Here is a 23,931-nt window from a genome sequence, read left to right as displayed (position 1 = left end):
GCTGTCTCTCTATCGTTCCAGCCTCGAACGGCACGCGGGAAAAACGAGCACTTGAATTTTTCTGTGCGAGCCCTGATTTCTCTTATTTTATCGTGATGATCATTTCTCCCTACTTAGGTGGGTGCCAACAAAATTTTTTCGCAATCGGAGGAGAAAAATGGTGACTTAAATTTCATGAAAAGATCCAGTCGTAACGAAAAACGCCTTTGTTTTAATGATTACCACTCCAATTCACGTATAATATCTGTGACACTATCTCCCACATTTCGCGATAATACAAAACGAGCTGCCCTTCTTTGTACTTTTTCGATATCATCCGATATCAACCGTCAGTCCCACCTGATGCGGATCCCACACCGCACAGCAATACTCCAGAATAGGGCGGACAAGTGTGGTGTAAGCAGTCTCTTTAGTAGACCTGTTGCACCTTCTAAGTGTTATGCCAATGAATCGCTGCCTTTGGTTTGCTCTACCCACAATATTATCTATGTGATCGTTCCAATTTAGATTATTTCTAATTATAATCCCTAAGTATTTAGTTGAATTTACAGCCTTCAGATTTGTGTGACTTATCGCGTAATCGAAATTTATCTGATTTCTTTTAGTACTCATGTGAATAACTTCACACTTTTCCTTATTCAGGGTCAATTGCCACTTTTCGCACCATACAGATATCTTATCTAAATCATTTTGCAAGTCGTTTTGATCATCTGATGCCCGCATCTCGTGGCCGTGCGGTAGCGTTCTCGCTTCCTACGCCCGGGTTCCCGGGTTTGATTCCCGGCGGGGTCAGGGATTTTCTCTGCCTCGTGATGGCTGGGTGTTGTGTGCTGTCCTTAGGTTAGTTAGGTTTAAGTAGTTCTAAGTTCTAGGGGACTGATGACCATAGATGTAAAGTCCCATAGTGCTCAGAGCCATTAGATCATCTGATGACTTTACAAGATGGTAAATGACAGCATCATCTGCAAACTATCTAAGACGGCTACTCAGTTTGTCTCCCATGTCGTTAATATAGATCAGGAAAAATAGATGGTCTATAACACTCCCTTGGGGAACGCCGGATATTACTTCTGTTTTACTCGATGACTTTCTGTCTATTACTACGAACTGTGACCTTTCTGACAGGAAATCACGAATCCAGTTGCACAACTGAGGCGATAATCCGTAAGCACGCAGTATGGTTAGAGGACGCTTGTGAGGAACGGTGTCGAAAGCCTTCTGGAAATCTAAATACATGGAATCAATTTGACATCCCCTGTCGATAGCACTTACTACTTCATGAGTATAAAGAGCTAGTTGTGTTCCACAAGAACGATATTTTCTATGTGTCAATAAATCGTTTTCTTCGAGGTACTTCATAATGTTCGAATACAGTACATGTTCCAAAACCCTACTGCAAATCGACGTTAGTGATATAGCCTGATCCTCGAAGTCGGCTAGTTACCTTTTCTCGCACGCCTGTTTAGCCACTTTGGGATAGCCCGCATCTCGTGGTCGTGCGGTAGCGTTCTCGCTTCCCACGCCCGGGTTCCCGGGTTCGATTCCCGGTGGGGTCAGGGATTTTCTCTGCCTCGTGATGACTGGGTGTTGTGTGCTGTCCTTAGTTTAGTAAGGTTTAAGTAGTTCTAAGTTCTAGGGGACTGATGACCATAGATGTTAATTCCCATAGTGCTGAGAGCCATTTGAACCACTTTGGGATTCAGCGAGGTTGAACGCCTCAACTGGCTGCCGCTTCATCCGCACTAAATCCATTATCTTGGACGAGTTCTGGAACTACTTCTCGTGCCCTGTGAAAGCTGAGACATCCTGCCAGTAAATGACTTCGTCATATACCTTTCTGAGGCGCAATGTGTTATCATGTTCGGCATACCTCGGCTATGCTCAAGTTATGCTTGCAACATATTAACAAACAATATTGCTTTAAAAAGAAAAGGAAAAGAAAAGAAAAAACTATGCTACTGAAGAGACGCGGGCACTAATTACGTCAGTGGAATTCCGGAGTCTCAAACGCTGCCACGGGGCTACCATGTAATTATTCAGATTTTTTTCTATTTTTTTACTGGAGGCAGAAGTATCTCGGCATTTCAAACATAAAGTAAGTGTTATAATGTATAGTATAAAAAATATGCACTAATTATATGCAGTCACAGAAAATCAAAAATGTCTGTAACTAAAATCGTTGCAATAAGAAGAGATCAAATACGCTGCTACAAGTATGCTACATGCGTGTCTGCCGCTATTGTCAGTGGTGGATTGCGTTAACACTGGGGCGCGCTGTACACAACCGAAGGTACCTGAGCTTATCAGTTTAAATGTTTTGTTTTGTCGGTTATACACAGAGTAATCGTCTGTTTGGCGAGAAATATACTACACATATTTCCCATGTGTGGCGGATTACGATCTGGACGTAATGACAACCGTATCAGCTCGACAGACTAGCGATAGTGGAGGTAATAGTTACGTAAATAATGTTTGCATGTTTTATATGTTATCATTCAAGAAAATGAACTCCAGTGGTTCTAAACGAGTAGAAAATAAACTGTACAAGACAGTCAAAAGTTGCAGATACCGGCTTCCATCATCTGTTCATAAAACTATTTCCAACGAACAGTATGGCAACGTTATTACTGAATTAAGATACGAGGGTGGTTTGACAGGTCTAGTAAAAAAAAAAAGGAAGAAAATATGTTTGTTTCGAAAACAACTCACCTCGACATAGTCTCCTTTGAGGGATACATACTTAGTCCAGCGATTCTCCAACTTTTTCATCCCATCGGAAAAATAGGTTCCGTCAGATTCTGCAAAATACTCGTTGACTGCAACTATTACTTACTAATTTAATGAAAATTTCATCGCAGAAAGCCAAAGTTTCAAGTTAGGGAACAAGAAGAAGTCACTTTAAGCTAATTTTGGTGAATAGCGTGGATGAGTAACCTATTCGAAGCACATTCATGCGCTTTTGGCATTGTTATCACTGACGTGTGAGATGGTGCATTATCCTGGCGAATGAGCACTTTTTTGCGTCACAGATTTGGTCTTTTTTGAGCCAACACAAGTTCAAAATGATCTGACAAGGAAGCATAAAAAAAACTAAACTCCTCCCGAACAGAATATGAAGGCCCAACGATACCGACGATACCGACCGGCCGCCGTGTCATCCTCAGCCCATAGGCTTCACTGGATGCGGATATGGTGAGGCATGTGGTCAGCACACCGCTCTCCCGGCCGTATGTCAGTTTCCGAGACCGGAGCCGCTACTTCTCAATCAAGTAGTTCCTCAGTTTGCCTCACAAGGGCTGACCCAACAGTGCTCGGCAGACCGAATGGTACCCATACAAGTGCTAGCCCAGCCCGACAGCGCGTAACTTCGGTGATCTGACGGCAACCGGTGTTACCACTGCGGCAAGGCCGTTGGCTGACAAGGAAGCATAATAGGGTCCATTTACGTTTCTGTCTTTTTCCAATTAATCTATTCCTTGGGAATCAAAAAAAAAAAAAAAAAAACAGTCGTCCTCACCTTAGCAGCCGACAAAAAGCTCTTTGTCTTCCTGATGCACTTTCACCAGCCTTAGTGCGTTGTTTTGACTATAATTTGGACTCTGGTGTTTAATGATGGATCGAGTTTATATCAACAGCCACAAATTGGTGCAAAAATCATCGCCGGACATTGTGCTAAAATGCTGTGCCAGATGCGCTTTTGGTCGACTGTGAGCAATCGTGACGCCCATCTCGCACACAGCTTCTCCACAGCCAGTTGTCCGTGCAGGATACTATGCTCTCGCTCGGCTGAGATGCCTACAGTCTCAGCTATCCCATTAATTTTTATTCGGCGGTCTTGCATTACCATATCATGGATTTTATCAATGGTTTCCTTTCTCGTGACCTTAATTGGCCGGTTGGAGCGAGCTTCGTTTTCGGTGCTTGTCCTAACATAGTTAAATTCATTAATCCAAGAGTAAATGGTGTTCAGTGATGGTGCAGAGTTCGCGTAAACTTTACCCAATTCTATTTTATTTTGTGCGGCAGTCCAACCTTCAAATGAGGATGTTTAATAAGTGCACGAAACTCAGTTTTCTCCATTTTCAATCGCAGTCGACACACTGCCCAATTCAGACGGCTGTCAGCAATAAACTGTAGATTGTGCATTGTTGAAACGCTTTATACGATCTTTGGAATAACAAAGCTTAGCAACCACGAAGGCGCAACAAAAATGTTCCGTTCTTTCATATAAATTTAGCAGACTTATCAAACCACCCTCGTAAAAGCCATCTCGCTTCATTGCCATCGATAGTAAAGTGCAAGACATTTTATTTTATTTGGCCAGAAAGTAAGACTGTTGTGAATAGTTTTATGATACCCGAAGATGATCGAATGATTGAAACCGTTAGTTAATAAAACTTGTGAACTAGTGGGGCACCTGCTGCAGAAAATACAATAATACAAGGTTAGAAAGCTATAAAAATTATCATTGGTTGCAATTTATGCATACACCCTAAGTATGGTTCAAATGATTGTGAGCACTATGGGACTTAACATCTGAGGTCATCAGTCCCCTAGAACTTAGAACTAGTTAAACCTAACTAACCTAAGGACATCACACACATCCATGCCCGAGGCAGGATTCGAACCTGCGACCGTAGAGGTCCCGCGGTTCCAGACTGAAGCGCCTAGAACCGCTCGGCCACGCCGGCCAGCTACACCCTAAGTATAAAAGTAACGCAAAAAAAACAGAAAGAAACACGCAATGAGACGTGGGAAGTTTCTTTGTAGGAGCTGTGTTCCCACCAAGGAATTGCTGAAACCTATCGAACAGAGCTGAGAACACAAAGCAGAGCCCGGGGCACCTGTATATTGGCCTTGACAAGAGCGCCGCAGCCTGCCTGCCGCTGGTGCCAACACAACACAACATCACGTAACGTAACGTGAGCAATAGGCCGGTTCGCCTCCCCAGGGAAACAGTAGCGAGGGATGTAACGGCCCTGCCAAGTCGCCTGATTAACGGCCTCCGTCCCGCCGGGATTTCCCAAGGTCACTTCAGGGCACTTTCATCGTGGTTGCAGCGCGCCGTGTGAACCAGCCACCTGCTCCCTGAGGAAGCGTGGCGCAACTCTGAGGACACGCATCCACCGGTATCCGGGTTCGACTTCCAGTCGGGTCACGTAACCTCCGTACGTTTCTCGTCGTTTGCTTCATATCACAGACGCGGATGTTGAAACTGCTAGGTAAGAAAATACATAACTGACTTCGCCTGCCAAACCATTCTTCATGCAACATCTCTGTAATTTCAAGCCGGCCGCGGTGGCCGTGCGGTTCTAGGCGCTGCAGTCCGGAACCGCGGGACTGCTACGGTCGCAGGTTCGAATCCTGCCTCGGGCATGGATGTTTGTGATGTCCTTAGGTTAGTTAGGTTTAAGTAGTTCTAAGTTCTAGGGGACTGATGACCACAGCAGTTGAGTCCCATAGTGCTCAGAGCCATTTGAACCAATTTTTTTGTAATTTCAATTTAAATCACGGCGACGGTGAAAACCTAAAGAGATAAGCGCATAGGCTGAAACCAGCAGATCTACAACGGTGGGCAATACGGAACATGTGTTGGTGCATTGAATTGGCGAGTTTTTCTCAGCGTGAGCTTGTTACGTAAGAGTGGCGAACTATAGTCGTTACAAGTGCCCTGTAAGGTGCTGCTACGGCCTTCATCACCACACTCGATCTGATTCATGATTAGACTTGAGACACACCTTAACATCAATCATCCGCCTGCTGCTAGGTCGATAGATGGAGCAGGCAAGAAAGAGGAAGAGGACAAAACACCAAAACAACCGGTGTTCCTACCACACATTAAAAGTATGAGCGATCGCATCGGAAGGATGGTGTGCAGACATTTGCCACGCCGGCCATTTGCCACGATTTTACCTGCTCCGAAGGGTTGGGTCCCTTCTCTCCCCCTCCTCCCCCACATCGCTTACTGAGCCTTTCCGCTGGTTTACTTAACATAGAACCAGAATCTCTTTGGACTTTCCGCCACATTTCTAGAGAGAGTTTCGTTGTGGAAACTATTAAATGCATCTCGCATTGAAATCCGCACCAAATTTCGAGCCTCAGTAAAACTTCACCAATCTTGGAGATTTTGCGTTCGTCTAAATTAAACTTGCCTTTTTCGGTGCTCCTGCAGCAGCTTTATGTCGTGTTTTGTGTACCAGGGGGGATCAGTTCCGTCTCTTATTAATTTATTTGGTATGAATCTCTCGACTTCTGTTGATACTATTTCTTTGAACTTAAGCCACACATGGTTTTCACTTACATAGTTTGGAAAGACTGGAGACTGTCTCTTAGAAAGACGTCAACCGAATTTTTAGTTGCTTCTATAAATAAATATATTTCGCGTTTAGTTGTGGTGAATTTCTTTGTTACGGAATTGTGCCTCGCCACGACTGTGTGTTCACTAATCCCTGTATCTGTCGTGATGCTCAGGATTACTTGTGACTAAAAGGTCAAGTGTGTTTTCGTAACCATTTACAATTTGAATGTCCTCGTCAACTAATTATTCAAAGTAATTTTAAAAAAGCATTTAGAACAATTACGGAAGTTGTTTTCTATCTACAATTGGGTCTGAAAATGTATTTTTGTCAACTTACGGAAGGTAGACCGAAGTCACTGCCAACTATAATTGTATTAGTGGGGTACCTATTTGTGATGAGACTCAAGTTTTCTTTGATCTGTTCAGCAACTTTTTCATATGAGACCGGGAGTCAGTAAAAGGAGCCAGTTATTAATTTATTCCGGTTGTCGAATATAACCTCTGCCCATACTAAGTCACAGGAACTATCTGCTTCAATGTCGCTTGTGAGTTGGAACACACATTGCATTACTTTTCCGTAAGTTGCGCTTCTTGTTTCTGTTGTAGTGCAGATCATTATAATTACGGCTTTTCCCTCCAAAACCTAGGATGTTTCTCTGTGACCCTGTAAATACCAGAGCTAAGCAATGTAGAACAACAACGTACGTTACAAGCATAGCATTCTGTATTACTTCATTTCCTTATTTCTAACATTTTGAAATTGTACGCCGACTTTAGATGACATGTCAATCATAGATGTTCTTATCTCTATTTAGTGAACGTATTTTCAGTCATGTTTTGAACATTGTCCCGCTCTACTTTATTAACTAATGTTTCGCCGCAAGCGATATCGCATTTTAGAGAGTAAATTAATATGGAGTATGTCGTTCTTCTTTTCGAACATTCACATACCGATTTCTTCTTTCCTTACTGTCTTTTGGGCATGCAGTTGTAGCAATTAAATTATACACAAATGCAGTGGTTAAAAAGAAATGATTAGCGTACAATCGTATTCTCTTTACATCGTTCCTTTCTTGTTGCTCTCATGGCGATGGACTGTTTCTACTGCAATCAGTAAGTGTGAAAGGAAGCTGCCGTACAGACAGAGGGATCTATATTTATAGTTGGCAGAACTAATTACATATTGACATAATCGTCGGTATTGCTTTCGTTTCCCAAAAGTTATAAAAATTTCGATTTCGGAAAAGGAGCTCTGTAATTGGTCAAGATGTCGAAGAAGAAGGTCCCTTACGTGCTGGTTGTATCGAGTAAGATTTGGAGACGGCGGTTTGAAAGCGGACAGAAGAAGCACGAGAAAGGGCGTCCCTTACCTGAGGGATCGCTACCTGGCGAAGGGGCAAGTGTGGCAAATGTCCGGCGTGGCAAATGTCCGTCATTCGGAAGGATTCTCCCGCGTAAAGGTCCAAAGCCATAAAAATTAAAGGTTTGTTAAGATTGGCGAAAAGGTTTGTTAAGATCGGCGAAAGACCAACCAGGTCCGTTACAGACTACTGGAGTATACGAAATTAGGCACAAATCCCAGTATATACAGCGGAAACAGGTCGTCCAGTCAGAGAATGGCTGAAAGAGCATTGACGACATGTGCGCCTCAAGTAACTCAGCAGATTAAGTAGCAGCCGAACGCAGAGAAGCCGTCGAACAATTTTGATCGTGACGATGGCTTAGGCTGCCAGCGGCTTGATTGTATCAATGCTATGAGACCACCACGGATGTAAACATAAACGCCCCCCCCCCCCCCACCCCCATCCAGCCAGCAGTAACCAGTGAGCGTTTCTTCCAGTCATGTGAATGTTATAGAATAGCCAGTCATAAACATCTGCGGCGACAAACACAGGAAATACTCTGCTCACATTTGCTTAAGTTTGACAGCGCACTGTAGCGGGCAGTTACTTCCCACAAGCTGGTTTCGGCGAAAACGCCAAAACATGGGATCCGAAGATAAAAAGATGAATGCCTCAGTACCAAAACCCAAGAACTATTAACTTCTCGTGGCATTCATGCTTCTCTTACATTCATCTAGACATACATTGATTTTATCCTTAGTATCTTGGCAGATTATACCATAGAATCGAGTCAAACGACTAACGCCCCTTCGGTTCTCCGAACTTATATGTCTTATACAGAAAATAATATGCTGCAATACCTGATTACAAAAAATTAATCCCATCATTATGTCTACATGAATGTTTTTCTGGTAGATTATTGATTATCCATCATTGTCGGTATGGAGTAAAGCACCACGTACCTAGAAGTCCGGAAGGGGATTTACCACTGCACTATCTCAATGGTACCGGAGTCAGGCACGAGAAAAAAGGAACATCGCAACACAGTAACACTGAGTAGTCATATAAAATGCCTACTTACAACATTCCTCCCTATGTAGTGAGAGATCTAGACGAGTCTACGTCTATACCATTAGCGAAACACCGAAGTGACTTTACACATATGGGGAAACAGCAGATGGTGGGCCTCTCTCTCTTTTTTTTTTTTTTTTTTTTTTTTTACATCTTTGCTTATCTACATGACAACTTCCGCTTGAGATCCACCTTAAAATGAACACATCTCCTAACAAAAAGATTTTTTCAGACCTGAAGATGACAGGAAAGTCTGTCGAAATCGGTTTCAAATAAACAAAAATTTATGCGTTTTTAGCTTTTGAAGGTGTTTCGATAAGCAAATTTTCATCACATACTGATTTCTACATCTACATACACACTTTACAAGTCGCTGTGCAGTGACCCTTCCATTTGCAGATGGAACCAGACTACTTGCAACCAATATATGACCTACTAGTAACCTTTGTTTTTAACAGATGTTGAAGAAGAGGATCTAGGGAACTGGAGAACATTTGCACTTTTCTTCATGAAAACCGGTTCTTGCAAATTGTCAAATAGGTTTTCAGGAGTAAATGGACGAAATTTTTTGCCAGTATGGTCACACATTTCCACAGTTCTTTTTACAAGCATGGACTCGAATACTGTAAAAGACAATTTCAAAACCCCACCGGGAAAAACGTAGTATTTTCCTGAAACTGTCGAGGTCTTCGTGGCAACTTCTTGACGTCTTGCCTGTAGGGATCGTTAGTGCACTTTCTGATGTTTCGCCAGCACAAGTGGCTAGCGCTGTCAAAGATACATCCTCCATCTCAGGTGGCGCAATGCGGGTGAGGTCCGCCACCAGCAATGGAGAGCGAACGCTTGACAATGCTAGCTAGTCGTGCTGGCGAAACGTCACAAAAACTGCTAAGCGACCATCGGCCGAAGATCTTGACACGAGCACCAACAGTCACCACGTCTTAGATCTAGTCTTCGTTGATCTTTCGCTCTTATAACTCTTCTGAAATGTTAACTTTCTTAATCATTTCCTAGGCACAACAGTAAGATAACAATGTCCACAAACTATAGCCTTACTTGACACTTATGTTAAAACTTAATTACATTCTTTGACATTTCATTAACTCCATTAAGCATTGAAAATTGCCAATCTGTCTACATACCTCTTATTCTTCCACTTCCGGGGTTCTTACAACTCTTTCTTCCTGTACATTAGCTAGCGGTTAGTGCGACAGTTCAGTAGTTCTCAGATCTATCAACTCTTGCTTTTTCGAGCTGATAATCTTTTTCATCAATTACCGGCTACTTCATATTCGTAAGTGGTCATCAACTGGAATACTACACAGCTGTATTGGATTTATTGGAAATGTTGAACTCTTGAGTTCCTTCTACCAGTCAACTAGGCCAACCCGTGTCTACCTATCTATAGGGACACCTACAATTTACTGTGATATCCAAACCATGGTACAGCTTTTATATTTCATGCACACAAAGAATGACCAGAGGTGAAGCTCTCGTTAAGTGATAGAAAATGAATTAATCTAGAATCTATCGGGCACTTAACACTAGCCAGCGTAGCCACCAAGGCACTTAAACTTTATGACTTCCATTGATTTAGTAACTTAGAAGGTAGGGTAAGTCCAGGGGACTTGGACCACCTTTTTTCTTCAGCACAAAATTTGTGTGTTTTTAAACTTTTTTACTTGTGGCAGCGTGTTCATGTTCAGTGTCATATAAAATTAAGTACAGTATATTATTAAGGCACTGACACTCAAAATACAACAGATGTGATAAAATTAAAATAATATATGAGTAGTCCGTCTCAGACGTAGGCGTATGGGTGAGCTGGACCAGTGTGTGGTGAGAGACGGACCATATAAAAATGGCTATACATGAAGGAAAAAGTCAACTACAACTACGTATAACGTAATGAACACAGAATGATACTATTAAATGTATTAGTCCAAAAAAATTTTATCAGTTTATTATAAACCTTTATCGAACATTGGCTTTACTAAAGAGTTGTTGGTTTTGTTCAAGCGTTAGCATATGTTTCTCACATCACGGAAATTACTAATGTTGAATGACGCTCATGTGACCACCGTGAACAGGAGACACACTGAATCCAGTCGTCCTTTTTATTAATTTCATAATATATTCCAGCACATCCAGCACATTCATCTTCATAGCATTCATCAAGTTAGTTTTGTAATCTTTTACAAAGTCTTCAGTGTTGTAGCTTTCTGAATCTGATGAACACAGTGAGCTATTTGCAGTATCTTCCTTTCTGACCTTCTTCGGTCTATTTTTCGCTTCACTAGTTCTTTCTTGTGCCTTTTTCCTACTGTTTTCTCTTCTCATCCCTCTTCTTTACAGTTCCAAACTTTTGAGCACAGCTGAGCACTCTGAATATAGTTGCTGCCTTTCTCTTAAAATTCATCGTTTTATCAGTAAAAGGGCCAAATAATATTTCTTCCAAAAGTTTCGTCTGTGTTGGCTTAGGAGTCCTCAGTTATGAAGGGGTAATCTTGGAAGTTTTAGGTTCAACAGTAGTAGAATCCGAAGTCATGTCACTGAAGATATTTGACTAGTGCTGATAACTCTACTCTTCTGATGACTCTTAGGCCTTCTGATGAGCTTTGAAGTGGTTGGTTGGCCTTTGTGTGAGATTCTGCTCTTCCATTTGTATCTTCCCACAAATAAGCATAGTCGGAGACTGCAGTCATATTCGGTGGGATTATTCCCCATGTCTTGGAGCTAAATTTAACTCTGGTGCATCTCTCACACATTAAAACACGCGCTCGATCACTCCCAAATAATACTGGTCCTGTCGGCCTGGGTGGCCGAGCGGTTCTAGGCGCTACAGTCTGGAACCGCGCGACCGCTACGGTCGCAGGTTCGAATCCTGCCTCGGGCATGGGTGTGTGTGATGGCCTTAGGTTAGTTAGGCTTAAGTAGTTCTGAGTTCTGGGGGACTGATGACCTCAGAAGTTAAGTTCCATAGTGCTCAGAGCCAATACTGGCCCATCTCTCCCAATTGTCTGGGAGAGATGACCTATTTCGACTTCTATTTGCAGGTAGCAATCACGGTGGCCAGGTTCGATTCATGCCTACGGAATTTTCAAGAGCGCAGAAAAAAAAACCATCGACATTATGCAAACCAAGCCTTAATACTAAACTTATTTAAATACACGGTAAAGTTACCAAAATAGGGAATTTGATTTTTCTTCAGAATTATCACGAAAATAACAGCAATACTTCTTCACCACACTTGTCCACAAAAGAGCTTCCTCACCAGTAGCGGGAACTGCTCTAGTCCGGTTCATCTCTCCAGGACTTATCCTATTTCAATGGCTCTCACTGGCTTCATTTCGTTCAAATCATTTGAGTATCAAAATGCAGCTATATTACTGTACATCCTTGTCCTCATGTACCACATTGTTCCTGTTCGAATCTGTGCGCTCATTCTCTTGGCTACTGTTAAGACGTGAGATAGTTTGTTATCTCCTGGGAGGGGGGATGGGGGAAGCCTTGCCCACCTCGAAAATGATGGGTGGCGCTTTCCGTAGTCGGTATTAATGGTTCCTGTCGCAGGTAGTGACTTTCGTGTGTCGACTGGTGTTTTCCAGATCTACAGCATACTACGAAAGCCACCTAATGGTGTGTGGCGGAGGGTACTTTCGGTACCATTATCTGACCCCTCCAATCGGGTTCCACTCGCGAATAGTGCGTGGGAAGAATGATTGTCGGTAAGCCTCTGTATTGGCTCTATTTCTCGAATTTTCTTCTCGTAGTCAATACGCGAGATGTATGTGGGGCGAAGTAATATGTTGTCTGACTCCTCCTGAGAAATGCTGTCCCGAAATTTCAATAGTAAATCTCTCCGTGATGCACAACGTCTCTCTTGTAACGTCTGCCAGTGGAGTCTGTTTAGCATCTACGTAACGCTCTCCCGTCAGCTAAACGATCCCGTGACGGAACGCACAGCTCTTCGTTGGATGTCCCCTATTTCCTCTATTAGTCCTGCCTGATAGGGATCCCAGATGGATGAACAATATTCAAGAATCGGGCGAACAAGCGCTTTATAAGCCACTTCTTTCGTGGATGAGTTACATTTCCTTAAGATTCTTCCGATGAATCTGATTCTTGTGTCTGCTTTTCCCGCTATCTGTTTTATATGGTCATTCCATTTAACGTCGCTCTGGATGGTTACGCCTAGATATCTTACGCTAGACGCTGTCTCCAGCTGTTTGTCATCAATAGTGTAGCTGTACAGTAGTGGATTTCTTTTCCTATGTGTACGCAATATATTACATTTATTTACGTTCGAGGTGAATTGCCAGAGTCTGCACCATCCATCAATTCTCTGCGGTATTATTACCTTTATATCTGTCGGTTTAGTTCCGTTAAGATCGACGTGTTAAGTTCTATCTGCAAGGAAGTCTTGAATCCAATCGCAGGTCTACTCCGATATTCCGTAAGCTCGTATTTTTTTTCATTAAACGGCAATGCGGGACGGTTTCAAATGCCTTACTGAAGTCAAGGAATACGGCATCAGCCTGAGCGCCGTTGTGGAGTGCGCTGTGTATCTCATGGAGGAACAGAGCGAGCCGAGTGTCGCAAGATCTCTGTCTGCGGAATCCATGTTGATTTTTATAGAGGAGATGTTCATCTTCCAAGAACGTCTTAATTCTTGAGCATAAAACATGTTCCATAGTTCTACACCAGATTGATGTCAACGATAAAGGTCTATAATTGTGTGGATCTGTCTTACGGCCTTTCTTAAAAACGGGAATAACATGCGCTTTTCTCCAGTCGGTAGGTACCTTTCGTTGCTCAAGCGATCTACGATAAAATAATGCTAGAAGGGGAGCAAGTTCTTTCGCATAATCTTTATAGAATGTTATAGGTATCTCGTCTGGTCCTGAAGCCTTTCCACTGCTAAGCGATTATAGCTGCTTTTCAATTCCGCGATCGGTTATATCAGTATTTGCCATTTCGACGTTCGCACGACGATTGAAAGGAGGAACAGTGTTACGACTTTCCGCGGTGAAACAACTTCGGAAGACCGAATTCAGTATTTCGGCCTTCTCTCTATTATCTTCCATTTCGGTGCCGGTATGGTCGCTGAGTGAATGAGTAAATGATTTTGACCCACTTACTGATTTTACATACGACCAAAATCTCTTGGGGTTTTTACTCAGGTCGGTTCACAACGTCTTACCTTCGAAATCATTGAACGTTTCTCTCATAGCTCTCCTTACGCTCATTTTCGCTTCGTTCAGCCTTTGTTTGTCAGCTAGGTTTTTACTCCTCTTGAATTTCGCAACTGTTGGAAATAACCTTCTGCTGCACCTGGCAAAATAGTAGAATTATACAGATGAGTGTTATTAGCGGAAGTAGAAGGTGAAATTTCTGCCCCTGAGTATGAATGGCTGAAAGACAGGATGTAAAGCAACTTTATTGAGTTGGTGGAAGCTCGTAAAATAGATGTTCTGATCGGCAACTGTCGTGACTGTATGAGACTAGTCGTAGGCCGTTTGGGATGGAGGTGTTGTTTCAAAGTGCTTGACATTCCTGAAGTGGGGAGTTCGTAATCCTTCGTGAAGAACTAAGATGATTTCGAGCACAGAAAGGCTACAAGACACAACTATGAGTTCCAGCGCACAGGTGCGAAATTTTGTTTAATCATCTTCCGTTTTTCGAAGCGAGTGTTGATGTTTAGTGAGGGTGCACATGCTCGGCAGTAAGAGGCTTCAAAGCAGAGCGGCGAGCCAGGAGTCACGAGTCAGGAGCCAGATGGAGTAAGTGTTCCATGAAAGTGACTCGCTCAGTGTTGTTCACTTGAGTCCCGTAAAATAAAGGGTGAAAATTATTGAACTATATGAAAAAAACATAAATTACTTACAAACTATGGCGTGTACACATTTTATTCAACATGTAAACGTCACTACAGATATTCAGATTTAAGTTGTTACATGCCCGATTTGCCTGCCATCATTTGCGACGATGAAGCGCAGACAAATAGCAAAATTCTGCATGACCTGCTGAAGTTTCGGAACATCAATGCTCTCGATGACCTCCTGAATGGCTGTTTTCAGCTCAGCAATGGTTTTGGGGCTCTTGCTGTACATCTTTTCTTTAATATAGTTCCTCAAAAACATGCCGGATATGTTCAGATACGGAGAATATGGTGGCCAATCGAGGACCATGCCAGTGGCCTCTGGGCATCCCAGAGCCAGAACGCGGTTCGCAAAATGCTCCTCCGGTGCATCAGACACCCTCCTGCTTCGATGGGGTCGAGCTCCGTCTTATATGAACCACATCTTGTCGAAATCATGGTCACTTTGGATAATGGGGATGAAATCATCTTCCAAAACATTCACGTACGGTTCGGCGGTCATTGTGCCATCAAGGAATATCGCACCGATTACTCCGTGACAGGACATTGCACACCACAGTCAACCGTTGAGGATGAAGACACTTCTCGATCGTAAAATGCGGATTCTCAGTCCCCCAAATGTGCCATTTTGGTTATTGACGAACCCATGCAAACTGAAGTGGCTGACATTAACATGGCGCGTGCGCATGCGCATACTAATTCCCATCATGCCCCGCGGCCAACGGCGCACTTTGAACGTCCTAACGCAAACTGCTTAGAATTTTTGACGGTTTTATTTCATATGTTTGAAGAATTATCACCCTGTAGCTTTGTGTCCGTGAAAATGCACTACGAACTAGCTGGAGGTGGTGTACTCTATGAATTGTTAGTGGTGCGCGGTTTCCAAAGCAGTGGTCCAGCTCTGAATATTTCTGAATGAAGATCAGACATCTACAAGGCATTAATAATTGGTTGACAATTTTAGCCCTGTCTCGTCGGTCATAGCAACGCTGGCGACCCTTACTTTAGGCTAGTTTTCATAGTGTAGCACTCGTGACAATTGCAACTCTGTCTTGCCGGTCAAAGCAAGGACTACCCTTGTTTTACCCCGGTTTTGATAGTGTAGACTCATGACGCAACGATCGACAGTGACATAGGCGCACTGCACATGTTGAGCAAGTCATCACCTTTATATTATGTGCACGTAAACAAGTAGACTTTTACATACTCTAGTCTTCGATGAATCACTTACCTCACAAAAATCTTCGTTACTCGAACTACTGCAATACAGCGAGCGCCAATACTGCCAGCTAAATAAACGATTCTAACTACTGAAGTCACTAACTACTGATAGGCATAGTTAGCAAATGAAAGATTTTGATACAGAACAAAGAATGTCTTTACCTTAATAGTGTTCAAAAGTCACTATATATATATATATATATATATATATATATATATATATATATATATATATATATATATATATCAGTTCATGACATACAGTCTTACAAATTTACTGTCTCTGATGGAAACACGAAGATTTTTGTGAGGTAAGTGATTCATGGAAGGTATAGGTTATTGTTAGTCAGGGCCATTCTTTTGTAGGGATTATTGAAAGTCAGATTGGGTTCGCTAAAAATATTGTGTGTCAGTTAAGTGCTGATCAGAATAAGTAGAGAGAGAAATGTCTGAGTACGTTCAGTTCTGCTCAGCTGTTTGAAAATCAAATAACGTAAGGGGTTTATCAGCACAATCATTCATAAATTTTTCTAAGGGGAGGTTTCAAAAGGTATTCTTGAGATTCGTTGTATGACAAATTCCGGAACTGGAAATCCCGTCTAAATGTTTCCAATTGGGTCTCCCATTGCCGCACTACCAGCTAACCCGGTATTTGCCTGAAACGACCACGAGTCTGTCATGGACCAGTACTCGAACAGATTGTTCTATCTAGAGAATTAGGAGTTTACATAGAAAACTGTATTAGCGTAGAAAATTGATCTTGTCTATCAATAAATGTTTCCAGTTGATCATTGGACCAATAGGTAGAGCATCGTGCCTCGCGCTCTGAGAACGCGTGCATTGCGGCCGCTGACACGTGTACGAAATTCGCTCGACGCCACGGTAGTTCCGAAAACGGATACAAGGAACTTTTCGTTTTTCTCCGACGGTAACGAAACTCGTGGTCCTCGCCGTACACTTAACACAGAACCAGTAGAGCACGCTCTGGCGTCCGCGGTGAGTGGCGGCGTCGCGCGCCGGAGGACGTGTCATCGAACCCGGGCGAGCGTCAACCCCCGCGCCAGCTCCACGGAACGCCGCTCCGCGCCGCGCCGCGCAGCATCCGCCGCCGCCGACACAGGAGGTACCGTTACCGCCGGTCTGGCGCAGCTGAGCTCAGCAGACACTGTGCACTCTGCCCGTCCCTGCCCAAATCAAAAATACTAAAACTGAGAATAAACCGAATAAGGTCAAAAGTCACTAGTAGTAGCAGAAACGAGATTATCGGCGTCAAATTTGGGGCCCACGTAGTAGACGGCGTGCAGGATTTCTCCTACCGTGCAAGCAAAGTTACGCATGACGGACGAAGCAAGGAAGACATGAAAAGCAGACTAGCAGTAGCAAAGACTTCTGCTGGTATCAACATCGATCTTAATTTTGAGAAACAAATTTGTGAGAATGTGCGTTGGGAGCTCAGCATTGTACGGAAGCGAATCGTCGACTGTGGGAAAGCCGTAAAGGAAGAGAATATAAGCGTTTAAGATGTACTGCAGCAAAATGTTAAAAACATTAGGTTGGCTGATGAGAAATGACGAGATTCTCCGCGGTATTGGCGACTATAGAAACATGAAAACATTGACAAGAAGGAGTGACAGGACGATAGGGGATCCTTTCACGCCTTAAGGATTAACGTTTTTGGTACTAGAGGAAGCAATAGAAGGTAAAAATTGTAAGGGCAGACAGAAATTGGCCAACAAATAATTAAGGAGGCAATGTAACTGCTACTCGACTCAACGAAAACTTCAGGGAAAGACCAAGTTCAATAGTAAGTAAATTGCATTTATTGACTGTTCAGTAGGTCCTTGGTAGAATATTTTATACATTATGAATGAAAACTCACACGACGCTGGTCTAATATTCCACAATATTTATCATTTATTTCACGAAGCGATTTTCGGCCGTTACGCCAACTCGGGTACAAAGGCAAAAGTGTGGTGCAGTGAAATTTTTGTGAGCTCAAAGATTTTGAACTATTGCACCTATCTCCGTTTCCAAAGATGAGAAATGTTAATATCAGATTCAGGAATAAAACCAGAGGAATTATTTCACTGAAAATACGATTTAAGATTATTTAACTAAGATAAAAATGTGACACATTAACTAATGAATCGTGTAACAAATTACAGCAATTGCTCATAGAAGAAAGTAAATTGAACAATAAGCGTTGGTGACGTGTTCCGAGGGTGTGGATGAACAAAAAATGGTAATCCGGTCTTTAAGGTGTCCTAAATTACTACTAGATAAGATATACTGGTGAGATTAAGCAGATAACTGAAGCAGCTGTGATTATACAAAATAACATTTTTTAACAGGACAAGAGAAATTATAGTGACTCGAGTAAAGGAAAAAAAGGGCCATGTGAGTTATAGGGGTACTCTACAACATGGCCTGGATAGGATTACGACTTGTACCCGCGGTTAGATGTGGCGCATAAGTGAACTGTGTCTGGTCATCTGATCATTCAGTACTAAGTTTGGGCAGATGGACATATGTTTTTTAACTTCCATTTCACGTTAATTTATCTTCCTTCTTTTGTGGACGTGATGTAATTCTTCATGTTGCACCTTGTTACTATGGCCTTCTTTGTGCACGTGGCCTGCAAAAGAAGAGTTACTTTTTTCTAAATTTCTAACTTCTATGGTATTCCTTCAAGAGGGTGCACACTGCCTGCCAGACTGACACGCATAGAATTCGCCACAATTGCAAGAGATTTCGTATACGCCGATCTTCAAAGCTGGATTGTTGCCTTCATCATTGGGCAAAAATCGTCCAACAGTGTCGTGCACATAAAGAGATATTTTAAAGTTACTGGATTTACGAGGTGCATTCAAGTTCTAAGGCCTCCGATTTTTTTTCTCCGGACTGGAAAGAGATTGAAACATACGCATTGTTTTAAAATGAGGCCGCGTTCATTGTCAATACATCCCAGAGATGGCAGCACCGTACGGAAGATGGAATTTTACCGCCAGTGGCGAGAATGAGAACTGTTTTAAATACTTATAATGGTGACGTTTTCCTTACTTGAACAGCGTGCAATCATTCGTTTTCTGAATTTACGTGGTGTGAAACCAATTGAAATTCATCGACAGTTGAAGGAGACACGTGGTGATGGAGTTATGGATGTGTCGAAAGTGCGTTCGTGGGTGCGACAGTTTAATGAAGGCAGAACATCGTGTGACAACAAACCGAAACAACCTTGGGCTCGCACAAGCCGGTCTGACGACATGATCGAGAAAGTGGAGAGAATTGTTTTGGGGCATCGTCGAATGACTGTTGAACAGATCGCCTCCAGAGTTGGCATTTCTGTGGGTTCTGTGCACACAATCCTGCATGACGACCTGAAAATGCGAAAAGTGTCATCCAGGTGGGTGCCACGAATGCTGACGGACGACCACATGGCTGCCCGTGTGGCATGGTGCCAAGCAATGTTGACGCGCAACGACAGCATGAATGGGACTTTCTTTTCGTCGGTTGTGACAATGGATGAGACGTGAATGCAATTTTTCAATCCAGAAATAAAGCGCCAGTAAGCTCAATGGAAGCACACAGATTCACCGCCACCAAAAAAATTTCGGGTAACCGCCAGTGCTGAAAAAATGATGGTGTCCATGTTCTGGGGCAGCGAGGGCGTAATCCTTACCCATTGCGTTCCAAAGGGCACTACGGTAACAGGTGCATCCTACGAAAATGTTTTGAAGAACAAATTCCTTCCTGCACTGCAACAAAAACGTGCGGGAAGGGCTGCGCGTGTGCTGTTTCACCAAGACAACGCACCTGCACATCGAGCTAACGTTACGCAACAGTTTCTTTGTGATAACAACTTTGAACTGATTCCTCATGCTCCCTACTCACCTAACCTGGTTCCTAGTGACTTTTGGCTTTTTCCAACAATGAAAGACACTCTCCGTGGCCGCACATTCACCAGCCGTGCTGCTATTGCCTCAGCGATTTTCCAGTGGTCAAAACAGACTCCTAAAGAAGCCTTCGCCGCTGCCATGGAATCATGGCGTCAGCGTTGTGAAAAATGTGTACGTCTGCAGGGCGATTACGTCGAGAAGTAACGCCAGTTTCATCGATTTCGGGTGAGTAGTTAATTAGAAAAAAAATCGGAGGCCTTAGAACTTGAATGCACCTCGTAAGCCTCCTGGCTACATTCGGTTGAGACTTTCTCTAAATAAGGAATTGCGCACAGTTTATTGCGTTCTTGAGGTGGTGGGTGGAGAGCACGGTAAAGAAGAGAGTACATCAGTTGGTTCTGCTTTTTGTGCATTATGAAGTCCACCAAGGTAGGAGAGTAGCCATTGTTTGATGTTATTTGTTTGATTGAATTTAATTCCATTTGGGAGTTGTCTTCATTCATGGGGACGGGTATTAGATTATGTATCGTTGTATGAAAGGCAGTATGTTTTTGGGTCACTGGTTGTGAGAACTGGCAGGTATTACAATATCTGTGGTGGTAGGTTTCCTAAAAATCTTGAAAGAATGAATATGATCACTGATGTATATGTTTGGATCTAAATCATTTATGTAGTTACCTGCAAACTCCATTGCGAATTTTTTGCTGTTATGCTTATAAATTAGCTGCTTGAGGAATTTCTGAAGTTGTGTGGTAGTACCTGTCCATAAGCACAACATAAGCTCAACATCCTAAGATGCTGATGACAGCACAGGACAGACTGAGATTCTTTATGGAGTTTAGAGAGGCCATACAGTCTGCGGGCTATGGGATTCATGTCGGTGAGAAAGTAAGTCCCAGAGTCCAATATTATAGTTTTAAATAGTTCAATAACACTTTTAATGTTATCGTTATAGGAATCTTTCCGCTCTGTTGGAAGTTGATGGAGTTTATGAAATCTTCCATTCTGTTAATATAGTTCAATTTTTTCATTAAGACAACTTCCTTTGTCTGATATGACTGCTATAATATTATTTTCACTCATTTTCTTCTTGAAATTGTTTAAAACTCGTTGTACTTTAGCTGCTGAGGCACTAGAAACAAAGATATTTCTAGTTCGTGGGCTAAGAGATATTTAGTGGATATCTCATCATCTAATGCACATTCTAGATCTGGTTTTATTATTTCCAGTAGTTTTTCGGAATCTTTTTGTGATGGAGCGTATTTAAAGACTCTTCCCAATAGACTGAGTTCTTGGGTGATAGTTTTTAAGCCCGAAACATTAGTTACACGATCCGTAAACTTTAATTTTTGAATTGGTTTTGATGGTTGTTTACTACTGAACAGTTTACTAATTTTAGCTGCCTGCTTTCCGTACATGGTATGCACGACGTCATTAACTTCCTGTCTCAGTTCACTGTACAATACATCGAACTCCACAGGTTGTAAAAGGGCCGAAATACGTGTATGCGCCAATTTCAGGCGGATACTCACGTGATCACGAATGCTGTACTGTAGCGCCATTTAATTTTACCTTTAATCCATAACTTCTGTGCAAAGTCTACTGCCTTCTTAGAAGCAGCAGTCATCGATTTTAGTCTTACCCGCACATATTTCGGAACAAGATTCTTCTGAATACACCGACTGTTGAACCAAATATGTTGATCAGCTTTTGCTGTTTGTTTTATTACTCTCCTGTAAATAACGGATAATTTTGCTGTGTTTGCACATTTAACTGCGTAGACTGACTGTTCCGTCGGTTTTTGGTAGAATATTTTATGCATAAGGAATCAGAACACACATATTATACAATATTTATTATTTAGTTCACAAAACGATTTTCGGCTGTTACGCCATCATCAGAAAAATATGTGGTGCTGTGAAATTTTTCGATGATCGAAGATTTTAAATCAGTGCATTTACAGAGTAGCTCCTTTTCCAAAGACTTACTTGGAAAGATTTACTTTGTATAATCATAGCTGCTCCACTTACCTGTTTAATCTCACTGGTATATCCTGTCTTAGGAGTTGTTAAAGATAATACTATCTCTTTTTGTTCTGCCACACCCTTGGGACATGTCACCAGAGTTTATTATTCAGATCATTTTCTTGTATATAATTTGTTGTAATTTGTTATACGGTTCATTAGTTAATGTGTCACATTTTTATCTAAGTTAAATAATCTTATATCGTATTTTCACTGAAATAATTTCTCTCGTTTTATTCCTGAATCTTACATTAACATTTTTCATCTTTGGGAAAGGAGATACTCTGTAGACGCAGTAGATTAAAATCTTTGATTATACAAAAATTTCACTGCACCACATATTTATCTTTGCACCTGACGTTGACGTAACAGCCGAAAACCGGTTTACGAAATGAATAAGAAATATTATAGATTATTTTACCAGTGTCGTGTGTATTTTTATTCACAAAGTAGGTAAGTTCCTTAATCTCTGTCATCTGTAAAGGAGACGTTAATTACCCAACTAGCACAGTTTTGTAGGGGGTGGTGTAATAAGACGTCTTGCAAAACATTACTAAATGCGTTTTCTGGCAATTACCTAGAACAGATTGTTCGGAAGCCCACTCATGATGTAAATATATTCATCAAGTAGCAACAAACAGCGCTGAGCTTTGTGATGATGTCCACTTAGAAGCCAGTATCAGTGACTATAAGACAGTTGTAGCACTAGTGCTTAACAAAGTACAAAGGGCAAATGGAACAAGCAGGAGGATTTATATTTTAAGCAAACGAGATGAACACGCAGTAGTGTCACATCTCAGAATAGAATTCGAAACATTTTGCTCTGGAGAGGAGCAAGTACAAGATATATGGCTCAGGTTTTTAAGAATAGTTTACCATGCACTTGACAGTAACTAAGAGAATAGTTCATGATGGGGGGAACCCTCTGTGCTTCTAAAGAAACAGAGGCTACTCCGTAACATGTTTGAAACAAAGTGTAGGGCTCGAGATAGGGAGATGCCGAAAGAAAAGCGATTGACTGTCGAGAGGACAATGCGTGAAGCCTTCAACGTCTACCATAATTGAATAAAAAAAAACCTAAACTCCTCCCGAACAGGCCATGAAGGCCCAACGATACCGATCGGCCGCCGTGTCATCCTCAGCCCATAGGCTTCACTGGATGCGGATACGGAGGGGCATGTGATCAGCACACCGCTCTCCCGGCCGTATGTCAGTTTCCCAGACCGGAGCCGCTACTTCTCAATCAAGTAGCTTCTCAGTTTGCCTCATAAGGGCTGAGTGCAGCCCGCTTGCCAACAGGGCTCGGCAGACCGGATGGTTACCCATCCCACTTCTAGCCCAGCCCGACAGCTCTTAACTTCGGTGATCTGACGGAAACCGGAGTTACTACTGCGGCAAATCCGTTGGCACCATAACTGAATAGCATCAAAGGGTCTTTAAAATCCAAAGAAATGCAAATATATGTTTGTGGTACAAAAGTTAGTGTCCAGAGGCTCATTGACAGGGCAGAAACTGAAACTGAAGGTAACACAGCAAAAGCAGAAACGCGGAACAGATTCAAACGTTGCTTTGCAAAGAAAAATCCAGGGTTACTGTCCCAATTTATCTCTCGTACGACTGCAAAGATAAGTGATGTGTTCAGAAACAGTTGACATCGACCAAACGTAAGAGAACTACAGGATCCTGTGGAATCTGTGTCAGATTCTATACCCAATTTTCGGCTGAGTTGAGCCCGGTTTCAATCACAATCTATCGTAGATCCCAGTAGTTGGAAGAAAGCTCACAAGTCTAAAAGAAGAGTAACAGAAGTGATCCACAAAACTACCGTCCAATTTCTTTGACATGCATTTGTTGTATAATCTTAGAAAATATTCTGAGCCCAAACATAATGTGGTATCTTGAATAGAACGACCAAGCCAAGCAGCGTGGATTCCGAAAACTTCGATCGTGTGAAACCCAACTCGCATTTTTCTTACATTGTGAAAACGATAGATCAAGGCAACCAGTTACATTCCTCGATTTCCTAAAAGCACTTGACTCAGAACTACAACCACGCCTATTATAAAAATTACGATCTTATGAGGTATCAAGCTAAATGTGTGACTAGGTTGACGATTTCTCGGTAGGCACGACGCAGCATGATATCTTGGATGGAGAGCCATCGACAGGCGAAAAAGTAACCCCAGAGAAGGGTACA

General features: G+C 42.3%; 1 pseudogene; it reads right to left on the bottom strand.

Annotated features, from left to right (window-relative positions):
- Nucleotides 1-23,024: 23,024 nt before the first annotated feature.
- LOC126177914 (5S ribosomal RNA) lies at nucleotides 23,025-23,142 on the bottom strand (annotated as a pseudogene).
- Between the last annotated feature and the right edge of the window lie 789 nt (nucleotides 23,143-23,931).

This window comes from Schistocerca cancellata, chromosome 3 (assembly GCF_023864275.1).
Source record: "Schistocerca cancellata isolate TAMUIC-IGC-003103 chromosome 3, iqSchCanc2.1, whole genome shotgun sequence".
NCBI lineage: Eukaryota > Metazoa > Arthropoda > Insecta > Orthoptera > Acrididae > Schistocerca > Schistocerca cancellata.
The sequence above is the reverse complement of the archived record's forward strand: the minus strand, read 5'-3'. Positions and strand labels throughout refer to the sequence as shown.